Raw genomic sequence first — 12,088 nt, forward strand, 5'->3', positions numbered from 1 at the left:
CGCTGGCTGTGGAGGTACCGGCCATAAGCTCAACTCTCAGAAGTGTGTATGCATGGGAGGCAGATGTCTGCTACCCACTCGGACATGGGAGTTGGAACCTAGCTACACTGTGATTGAAGAAGGACATTCGAAATCGCTGTATTCAACTCAGATACACGGGAGTTCAGGTCCAGTGCTCACACATGCTTTTCTCGCAACCTCTCCCAGCCACTAACATTAGGATGTTAGCAGCTACTCCTACAGTCAGGCAGGATGCGGGAGGGTTCTGCCCTGTCCTCAGCTCTCACAGGGAAGCATGTTTTGAAGCCAGCTGTCAACTAGCTGCATTCCTATGGCAGTGAGAAGGTAGCAGTATTCTGAGTCAGGAGGTTCCAAGATTACAAGTCTCCTGCACCTGGAGATACCCTCCAGGTCTGCATTGTTACCCTGCGTCTCAGAAGCCTCTGGCAAACGTCTCTGCTGAAGACCTGCGAAACTAACTCTGCAGGCAGTGTCAAACTGTGAGGGAATGAGGCTGAGCTCAACTCTCAGAAGTAAGATGCTCTTGGACAAGGCGTTCAGCTTCCCTCTCACGTATGGAACTTAGTATGTAGCACCAGTCTACCACAGGAATTACTAGGAAATCGCTGGACTGAGCTTGGAGGCACTAGTCTTGTGTGCCGGGTGTTTCCAATTACGTCTCCCAACACTTCCGTCAAACAGCGAGCCTAGGCCTTTTAGAAGCCAAGGGTACCAGCAGGCTGGCTGTGGAGGTACAGGCCATAAGCTCAACTCTCAGAAGTGTGTATGCATGGGAGGCAGATGTCTGCTACCCACTCGGACATGGGAGTTGGAACCTAGCTACACTGTGATTGAAGAAGGCCATTGGAAATCGCTGTATTCAACTCAGATACACGGGAGTTCAGGCCCAGTGCTCACACATGCTTTTCCGCAACCTCTCCCAGCCACTAACATAAGGATGTTAGCAGCTACTCCTACAGTCAGGCAGGATTCGGGAGGGTTCTGCCCTGTCCACAGCTCTCACAGGGAAGCATGTCTTGAAGCCAGCTGTCAACTAGCTGCATTCCTATGGCAGTGAGAAGGTAGCAGTATTCTGAGTCAGGAGGTTCCAAGTTACCACTCTACTGCACCTGGGGATACCCTCAAGTCTGCATTGTTACCCTGCGTCTCAGAAGCCTCTGGCAAACGTCTTGGTGAAGACGTGAGAAACTCACTCTGCAGGCAGTGTGGAACTGTGAGGGACTGAGGCTGAGCTCAACTCTCAGAAGTAAGATGCTCTTGGACAAGGCGTTCAGCTACCCTCTCACGTATGGAACTTAGTATGTAGCACCAGTCTACCACAGGAATTACTAGGAAATCGCTGGAGTGAGCTTGGAGGCACTAGTCTTGTGTGCCGGGTGATTCCAATTACGTCTCCGAACACTTCCGTGAAACAGCGAGCCTAGGCCTTTTAGAAGCCAAGGGTACCAGCAGGCTGGCTGTGGAGGTACCGGACATAAGCTGAACTCTCAGAAGTGTGTATGCATGGGAGACAGATGTCTGCTACCCACTCGGACATGGGAGTTGGAACATAGCTACACTGTGATTGAAGAAGGCCATTGGAAATCGCTGTATTCAACTCAGATACACGGGAGTTCAGGCCCAGTGCTCACACATGCTTTTCCCGCAACCTCTCCCAGCCACTAACATAAGGATGTTAGCAGCTACTCCTACAGTCAGGCAGGATGCCGGAAGGTTCTGCCCTGTCCTCAGATCTCAGAGGGAAGCATGTCTTGAAGCCAGCTGTCAACTAGCTGCATTCCTATGGCAGTGAGAAGGTAGCAGTACTCTGAGTCAGGAGGTTCCAAGATTACCACTCTACTGCACCTGGAGATACCCTCCAGGTCTGCATTGTTAACTTGTACTGAGAAGCCTCTGGCAATCGTCTCTGGTGAAGACGTGTGAAACTCACTCTGCAGGCAGTGTGGAACTGTGAGGGACTGAGGGTGAGCTCAACTCTCAGAAGTAAGATGCTTTTGGACAAGGCGTTCAGCTACCTTCTCACATATGGAACTTAGTATGTAGCACCTGTCTACCACAAGAATTACTGGGAAATCGTGAATTGAGCTTGGAGGCACTCGTTTTGTGTGCCGGGAGATTCCAATTACCTCTCCCAGCACATCCGTCAAACAGAGAGCCTAGGCCTTTTAGAAGCCAAGGGTACCAGCAGGCTGGCTGTGGAGGTACAGGCCATAAGCTCAACCCTCAGAAGTGTGTATGCATGGGAGGCAGATGTCTGCTACCCACTCGGACATGGGAGTTGGAACCTAGCTACACTGTGATTGAAGAAGGCCATTGGAAATCGCTGTATTCAACTCAGATACACGGGAGTTCAGGCCCAGTGCTCACACATGCTTTTCTCGCAACCTCTCCCAGCCACTAACATTAAGATATTAGCAGCTACTCCTACAGTCAGGCAGGATGCGGGAGGGTTCTGCCCTGTCCTCAGCTCTCACAGGGAAGCATGTCTTGAAGCCAGCTGTCAACTAGCTGCATTCCTATGGCAGTGAGAAGGTAGCAGTACTCTGAGTCAGGAGGTTCCAAGATTACCACTCTACTGCACCTGGAGATACCCTCCAGGTCTGCATTGTTAACTTTTACTCAGAAGATCTAGCAATCATCTCTGGTGAAGACGTGTGAAACTCACTCTGCAGGCAGTGTGGAACTGTGAGGGACTGAGGGTGAGCTCAACTCTCAGAAGTAAGATGCTTTTGGACAAGGCGTTCAGCTACCCTCTCACGTATGGAACTCAGTATGTAACACCAGTCAACCACAGGAATTACTAGGAAATAGCTGGACTGAGCTTGGAGGCAGTAGTCTTTTGTACCGGGTGATTCCAATTACCTCTCCCAACACTTCCGTCAAACAGCGAGCCTAGGCCTTTTAGAAGCCAAGGGTACCAGCAGGCTGGCTGTGGAGGTACAGGCCATAAGCTCAACTCTGAGAAGTGTGTATGCATGGGAGGCAGATGTCTGCTACCCACTCGGACATGGGAGTTGGAACCTAGCAACACCGTGATTGAAGAAGGCCATTGGAAATCGCTGTATTCAACTCAGATACACGGGAGTTCAGGCCCAGTGATCACACATGCTTTTCCCGCAACCTCTAAGAGCCACTAATATAAGGATGTTAGCAGCTACTCCTACAGTCAGGCAGGATGCGGGAGGGTTCTGGCCTGTCCTCAGCTCTCACAGGGAAGCATGTCTTGAAGCCAGCTGTCAACTAGCTGCATTCCTATGGCAGTGAGAAGGCAGCAGGATTCTGAGTCAGGACGTTCCAAGATTACCAGTCTACTGCACCTGTGGATAACCTCCAGGTCTGCATTGTTACCCTGCGTCTCAGAAGCCTCTGGCAAACGTCTCTGCGGAAGACCTGCGAAACTCACTCTGCAGGCAGTGTGGAACTGTGAGGGACTGAGGGTGAGCTCAACTCTCAGAAGTAAGATGCTTTTGGACAAGGCGTTCAGCTACCCTCTCACGTATGGAACTTAGTATGTAGCACCAGTCTACCACAGGAATTACTAGGAAATCGCTGGACTGAGCTTGGAGGCACTAGTCTTGTGTGCCGGGTGATTCCAATTACCTCTCCCAACACTTCCATCAAAGAGCGAGCCTAGGCCTTTTAGAAGCTAAGGGTACCAGCAGGCTGGCTGTGGAGGTACAGGTCATAAGCTCAACTCTCAGAAGTGTGTATGCATGGGAGGCAGATGTCTGCTACCCGCTCGGACATGGGAGTTGGAACCTAGCTACACTGTGATTGAAGAAGGCCATTGGAATGAAACGCTGGGACACCTGCACCCCGATGTTTCTAGCAGCAATGGCCACGATAGCCAAACTGTGGAAGGAGCCTCGGTGTCCAACGAAAGATGAATGGATAAAGAAGATGTGGTTTATGTATACAATGGAATATTACTCAGCTATTAGAAATGACAAATACCCACCATTTGCTTCAACGTGGATGGAACTGGAGGGTATTATGCTGAGTGAAGTAAGTCAGTCGGAGAAGGACAAACATTATATGTTCTCATTCATTTGGGGAATATAAATAATAGTGAAAGGGGAAATAAGGGAAGGGAGAAGAAATGTGTGGGAAATATCAGAAAGGGAGACAGAACATAAAGACTGCTAACTCTGGAAACGAACTAGGGGTGGTAGAAGGGGAGGAGGGCGGGGGGTGGGAGTGAATGGGTGACGGGCACTGGGTGTTATTCTGTATGTTAGTAAATTGAACACCAATAAAAAAAAAAAAGACGAAGAAGGCCATTGGAAATCGCTGTATTCAACTCAGATACACGGGAGTTCAGGCCCAGTGCTCACACATGCTTTTCCCGCAACCTCTCCCAGCCACTAACATTAGGATGTTAGCAGCTACTCCTACAGTCAGGCAGGATGCGGGAGGGTTCTGCCCTGTCCTCAGCTCTCACAGGGAAGCATGTCTTGAAGCCAGCTGTCAATTAGCTGCATTCCTATGGCAGTGAGAAGGTAGCAGTACTCTGAGTCAGGAGGTTCCAAGACTACCACTCTACTGCACCTGGAGATACCCTCCAGGTCTGCATTGTTAACTTGTACTCAGAAGCCTCTGGCAATCGTCTCTGGTGAAGACGTGTGAAACTCACTCTGCAGGCAGTGTGGAACTGTGAGGGACTGAGGGTGAGCTCAACTCTCAGAAGTAAGATGCTTTTGGCCATGCGTTCAGCTACCTTCTCACATATGGAACTTAGTATGTAGCACCTGTCTACCACAAGAATTACTGGGAAATCGTGAATTGAGCTTGGAGGCACTCGTCTTGTGTGCCGGGAGATTCCAATTACCTCTCCCAGCAATTCCGTCAAACAGCGAGCCTAGGCCTTTTAGAAGCCAAGGGTACCAGCAGGCTGGATGTGGAGGTACAGGCCATAAGCTCAACTCTCAGAAGTGTGTATGCATGGGAGGCAGATGTCTGCTACCCGCTCGTACATGGGAGTTGGAACCTAGCTACACTCTGGTTGAGGAAAGACGTTGGAAATCGCTGTATTCAACTCAGATACAGGGGAGTTCAGGCCCAGTGCTCACACACGCTTTTCCCGCAACCTCTCCCAGGCACTAACATTAGGATGTTAGCAGCTACTCCTACAGTCACGCAGGATGCGGGAGGGTTCTGCCCTGTCCTAAGCTCTCACAGGGAAGCATGTCTTGAAGCCAGCTGTCAACTAGCTGCATTCCTATGGCAGTGAGAAGGTAGCAGTATTCTCAGTCAGGAGGTTCCAATATTACCAGTCTACTGCACCTGGGGATACCCTCCAGGTCTGCATTGTTACCCTGCGTCTCAGAAGCCTCTGGCAAACCTCTGCTGAAGACCTGCGAAACTCACTCTGCAGGCAGTGTGGAACTGTGAGGGACTGAGGCTGAGCTCAACTCTCAGAAGTAAGATGCTTTTGGACAAGGCGTTCAGCTACCCTCTCAATTATGGAACTTAGTATGTAGCACCAGTCTACCACAGGAATTACTAGGAAATCGCTGGACTGAGCTTGGAGGCACTAGTCTTGTGTGCCGGGTGATTCCAATTACCTCTCCCAACACTTCCGTGAAACAGCGATCCTAGGCCTTTTAGAAGCCAAGGGTACCAGCAGGCTGTCTGTGGAGGTACAGGCCATAAGCTCAAATCTCAGAAGCGTGTATGCATGGGAGGCAGATGTCTGCTACTCGCTCGTACATAGGATTTGGAACCTAGCTACACTCTGGTTGAGGAAAGCCGTTGGAAATCGCAGTATTGACTCAAAAACACGGAAGTTCAAGCCCAGTGCTCACACATGCTTTTCCCGCAACCTCTCCCAGCCACTAACATTAGGATGTTAGCAGCTACTCCTACAGTCAGGCAGGATGCGGGAGGGTTCTGCCCTGTCCTCAGCTCTCACAGGGAAGGATGTCTTGAACCCAGCTGTCAACTAGCTGCATTCCTATGGCAGTGAGAAGGTAGCAGTACTCTGAGTCAGGAGGTCCAAGATTACCACTGTACTGCACCTGGAGATACCCTCCAGGTCTGCATTGTTAACTTGTATTCAGAAGCCTCTGGCAATCGTCTCTGGTGAAGACGTGTGAAACTCACTCTGCAGGCAGTGTGGAACTGTGAGGGACTGAGGCTGAGCTCAACTCTCAGAAGTAAGATGCTTTTGGCCAAGGCGTTCAGGTACCTTCTCACATATGGAACTTAGTATGTAGCACCAGTTACCACAGGAATTACTAGGAAATCGCTGGACTGAGCTTGGATGCACTAGTCTTGTGTGCCGGGTGATTCCAATTACCTCTCCCAGCACTTCCGTCAAACAGCGAGCCTAGGCCTTTTAGAAGCCAAGGGTACCAGCAGGCTGGATGTGGATGTACAGGCCATAAGCTCAACTCTCAGAAGTGTGTATGAATAGGAGGCAGATGTCTGCTACCCACTCGGATATGGGAGTTGGAACCTAGCTACACTGTGATTGAAGAAGGCCATTGGAAATCGCTGTATTCAACTCAGATACACGGGAGTTCAGGCCCAGTGCTCACACATGCTTTTCCCGCAACCTCTCCCAGCCACTAACATAAGGATGTTAGCAGCTACTCCTACAGTCAGGCAGGATGCGGGAGGGTTCTGCCCTGTCCTCAGCTCTCACAGGGAAGCATGTCTTGAAGCCAGCTGTCAACTAGCTGCAATCCTATGGCAGTGAGAAGGTAGCAGTACTCTGAGTCAGGAGGTTCCAAGATTACCACTCTACTGCAACTGGAGATACCCTCCAGCTCTGCATTGTTAACTTGTCCTCAGAAGCCTCTGGCAATCGTCTCTGGTGAAGACGTGTGAAACTCACTCTGCAGGCAGTGTGGAACTGTGAGGGACTGAGGGTGAGCTCAACTCTCAGAAGTAAGATGCTTTTGGACAAGGCGTTCAGTTACCTTCTCATATATGGAACTTAGTATGTAGAAACAGTCTACCACAGGAATTACTAGGAAATCGCTTGACTGAGCTTGGAGGCACTAGTCTTGTGTGCCGGGTGATTCCAATTACCTCTCCCAACACTTCCGTCAAAGAGCGAGCCTAGGCCTTTGAGAAGCCAAGAATACCAGCAGGCTGGCTGTGAAGGTACAGCCAGCCTGTACCTTCGCTTCGGTACTGCACAAGATGCACTGTGCATCTTGTACTGCTTGCAGGCAGCGAGCCTAGGCCTTTTAGAAGCCAAGTGTACTTGCAGGCAGGATGTCACATATGGAACTTAGTATGTAGCACCAGTCTACAACAGGAATTACTAGGAAATCGCTGGACTGAGCTTGGAGGCACTAGTCTTGTGTGCCGGGTGATTGCAATTACCTCTCCCAGCACTTCCGTCAAACAGCGAGCCTAGGCCTTTTAGAAGGCAAGTGTATGAGCAGGCTGGCTGTGGAGGTACAGGCCATAAGCTCAACTCTCAGAAGTGTGTATGCATGGGAGGCAGATGTCTGCTACCCACTCGGAATTGGAAGTTGGAACCTAGCTACACTGTGATTGAAGAAGGCCATTGGAAATCGCTGTATTCAACTCAGATACACGGGAGTTCAGGCCCAGTGCTCACACATGCTTTTCCCGCAACCTCTCCCAGCCACTAACATAAGGATGTTAGCAGCTACTCCTACAGTCACGCAGGATGCGGGAGGGTTCTGCCCTGTCCTCAGCTCTCACAGGGAATCATGTCTTGAAGCCAGCTGTCAACTAGCTGCATTCCTATGGCAGTGAGAAGGTAGCAGTACTCTGAGTCAGGAGGTTCCAAGATTACCACTCTACTGCACCTGGAGATACCCTCCAGGTCTGCATTGTTAACCTGTACTCAGAAGCCTCTAGCAATCGTCTCTGTTGAAGACGTGTGAAACTCACTCTGCAGGCAGTGTGGAACTGTGAGGGACTGAGGCTGAGCTCAACTCTCAGAAGATGCTTTTGGACAAGGCGTTCACCTACCTTCTCACATATGGAACTTAGTATGTAGAACCTGTCTACCACAAGAATTACTGGGAAATCTTGAATTGAGCTTGGAGGCACTCGTCTTATGTGCCGGGAGATTCCAATTACCTCTCCCAGCACTTCCGTCAAACAGCGAGCCTAGGCCTTTTAGAAGCCAAGGGTACCAGCAGGCTGGATGTGGAGGTACAGGCCATAAGCTCAACTCTCAGAAGTGTGTATGCATGGGAGGCAGATGTCTGCTACCCGCTCGTACATGGGATTTGGAACCTAGCTACACTCTGGTTGAGGAAAGCCGTTGGAAATCGCAGTATTCAACTCAGATACACGGGAGTTCAGGCCCAGTGCTCACACACGCTTTTTCCTCCCAACCTCTCCAGCCACTAACATTAGGATGTTAGCAGCTACTCCTACAGTCAGGCAGGATGCGGGAGGGTTCTGCCCTGTCCTCAGCTCTCACAGGGAAGCATCTCTTGAAGCCAGCTGTCAACTAGCTGCATTCCTATGGCAGTGAGAAGGTAGCAGTATTCTCATTCAGGAGGTTCCAATATTACCAGTCTACTGCACCTGGAGATACCCTCCAGGTCTGCATTGTTACCTGCGTCTCAGAAGCCTCTGGCAAACCTCTGCTGAAGACCTGCGAAACTCACTCTGCAGGCAGTGTGGAACTGTGAGGGACTGAGGCTGAGCTCAACTCTCAGAAGTAAGATGCTTTTGGACAAGACGTTCAGCTACCCTCTCACTTATGGAACTTAGTATGTAGCACCAGTCTACCACAGGAATTACTAGGAAATCGCTGGACTGAGCTTGGAGGCACTAGTCTTGTGTGCCGGGTGATTCCAATTACCTCTCCCAACACTTCCGTCAAACAGCGAGCCTAGGCCTTTTAGAAGCCAAGGGTACCAGCAGGCTTGATGTGGAGGTACCGGCCATAAGCTCAACTCTCAGAAGTGTGTATGCATGGGAGGCAGATGTCTGCTACCCACTCGGACATGGGAGTTGGAACCTAGCTACACTGTGATTGAAGAAGGCCATTGGCAATGCTGTATTCAACTCGGATACACGGGAGTTCAGGCCCAGTGCTCACACATGCTTTTCCCGCTACCTCTCCGAGCCACTAACATGAGGATGTTAGCAGCTACTCCGACAGTCAGGCAGGATGCGGGAGGGTTCTGCCCTGTCCTCAGCTCTCACAGGGAAGCGTGTCTTGAAGCCAGCTGTCAACTAGCTGCATTCCTATGGCAGTGAGAAGGTAGCAGTACTCTGAGTCAGGAGGTTCCAAGATTACTACTCTACTGCACCTGGAGATACCCTCCAGGTCTGCATTGTTAACTTGTACTCAGAAGCCTCTGGCATTAGTCTCTGGTGAAGAGGTGTGAAACTCACTCTGCAGGCAGTGTGGAACTGTGAGGGACTGAGGGTGAGCTCAACTCTCAGAAGTAAGATGCTTTTGGACAAGGCGTTCAGCTACCTTCTCACATATGGAACTTAGTATGTAGCACCTGTCTACCACAAGAATTACTGGGAAATCGTGAATTGAGCTTGGAGGCACTCGTCTTGTGTGCCGGGAGATTTCAATTACCTCTCCCAGCACTCCCCTCAAACAGCGAGGCTAGGCCTTTTAGAAGCAAAGGGTAGCAGCAGGCTGCATGTGGAGGTACAGGCCATAAGCTCAACTCTCAGAAGTGTGTATGCATGGGAGGCAGATGTCTGCTACACGCTCGTACATGGGATTTGGAACCTAGCTACACTCTGGTTGAGGAAAGCCGTTGGAAATCGCTGTATTCAACTCAGATACACGGGAGTTCAGGCCCAGTGCTCACACACGCTTTTCCCGCAACCTCTCCCAGCCACTAATATTAGAATGTTAGCAGCTACTCCTACAGTCAGGCAGGATGCGGGAGGGTTCTGCCCTGTCCACAGCTCTCACAGGGAAGCATGTCTTGAAGCCAGCTGTCAACTAGCTGCATTCCTATGGCAGTGAGAAGGTAGCAGTATTCTGAGTCAGGAGGTACCAATATTACCAGTCTACTGCACCTGGGGATACCCTCAAGTCTGCATTGTTACCCTGCGTCTCAGAAGCTTCTGGCAAACGTCTCTGCTGAAAACCTGCGAAACTCACTCTGCAGGCAGTGTGGAACTGTGAGGGACTGAGGCTGAGCTCAACTCTCAGAAGTAAGATGCTCTTGGACAAGGCGTTCAGCTACCCTCTCACGTATGGAACTTAGTATGTAGCACCAGTCTACCACAGGAATTACTAGGAAATCGCTGGACTGAGCTTGGAGGCACTAGACTTGTGTGCCGGGTGATTCCAATTACGTCTCCGAACACTTCCGTCAAACAGCGAGCCTAGGCCTTTTAGAAGCCAAGGGTACCATCAGGCTGGCTCTGGAGGTACCGGACATAAGCTGAACTCTCAGAAGTGTGTATGCATGGGAGGCAGATGTCTGCTACACGCTCGGACATGGGAGTTGGAACCTAGCTACACTGTGATTGAAGAAGGCCATTGGAAATCGCTGTATTCAACTCAGATACACGGGAGTTCAGGCCCAGTGCTCACACATGCTTTTCCCGCAACCTCTCCCAGCCACTAACATGAGGATGTTAGCAGCTACTCCTACAGTCAGGCAGGATGCGGGAGGGTTCTGCCCTGTCCTCAGCTCTCACAGGGAAGCGTGTCTTGAAGCCAGCTGTCAACTAGCTGCATTCATATGGCAGTGAGAAGGTAGCAGTACTCTGAGTCAGGAGGTTCCAAGATTACCACTCTACTGCACCTGGAGATACCCTCCAGGTCTGCATTGTTAACTTGTACTCAGAAGCCTCTGGCAATCGTCTCTGGTGAAGACGTGTGAAACTCACTCTGCAGGCAGTGTGGAACTGTGAGGGACTGAGGGTGAGCTCAACTCTCAGAAGTAAGATGCTTTTGGACAAGTCGTTCAGCTACCTTCTCACATATGGAACTTAGTATGTAGCACCTGTCTACCACAAGAATTACTGGGAAATCGTGAATTGAGCTTGGAGGCACTCGTCTTGTGTGCCGGGAGATTCCAATTACCTCTCCCAGCACTTCCGTCAAACAGCGAGGCTAGGCCTTTTAGAAGCCAAGGGTACCAGCAGGCTGGCTGTGGAGGTACAGGCCATAAGCTCAACTCTCAGAAGTGTGTATGCATGGGAGGCAGATGTCTGCTACCCGCTCGTAAATGGGATTTGGAACCTAGCTACACTCTGGTTGAGGAAAGCCGTTGGAAATCGCAGTATTGACTCAGAAACACGGAAGTTCAAGCCCAGTGCCCACACATGCTTTTCCCGCAACCTCTCCCAGCCACAAACATTAGGAAGTTAGCATCTACTCCTACAGTCATGCAGGATGCGGGAGGGTTCTGCCCTGTCCTCAGATCTCATAGGGAAGGATGTCTGAAGCCAGCTGTCAACTAGCTGCATTCCTACGGCAGTGAGAAGGTAGCAGTATTCTGAGTCAGGAGGTTCCAAGATTACCAGTCTACTGTACCTGGGGATACCCTCCAGGTCTGCATTGTTACCCTGCGTCTCAGAAGCCTCTGGCAAACCTCTGCTGAAGACCTGCGAAACTCACTCTGCAGGCAGTGTGGAACTTTGAGGGACTGAGGCTGAGCTCAACTCTCAGAAGTAAGATGCTCTTGGACAAGGCGTTCAGCTACCCTCTCACGTATGGTACTTAGTATATAGCAGCAGTCTACCACAGGAATTACTAGGAAATCGCTGGACTGAGCTTGGAGGCGCTAGTCTTGTGTGCCAGGTGATTCCAATTACGTCTCCCAGCACTTCCGTCAAACAGCGAGCCTAGGCCTTTTAGAAGCCAAGGGTACCAGCAGGCTGGCTGTGGAGGTACCGGCCATAAGCTCAACTCTCAGAAGTGTGTATGCATGGGAGGCAGATGTCTGCTACCCACTCGGACATGGGAGTTGGAACCTAGCTACACTGTGATTGAAGAAGGCCATTGGAAATCGCTGTATTCAACTCAGATACACGGGAGTTCAGGCCCAGTGCTCACACATGCTTTTCCCGCAACCTCTCCCAGCCACTAACATAAGGATGTTAGCAGCTACTCCTACAGTCAGGCAGGATGCGGGAG

This window comes from Canis aureus, chromosome 28 (assembly GCF_053574225.1).
Source record: "Canis aureus isolate CA01 chromosome 28, VMU_Caureus_v.1.0, whole genome shotgun sequence".
Taxonomy (NCBI): domain Eukaryota; kingdom Metazoa; phylum Chordata; class Mammalia; order Carnivora; family Canidae; genus Canis; species Canis aureus.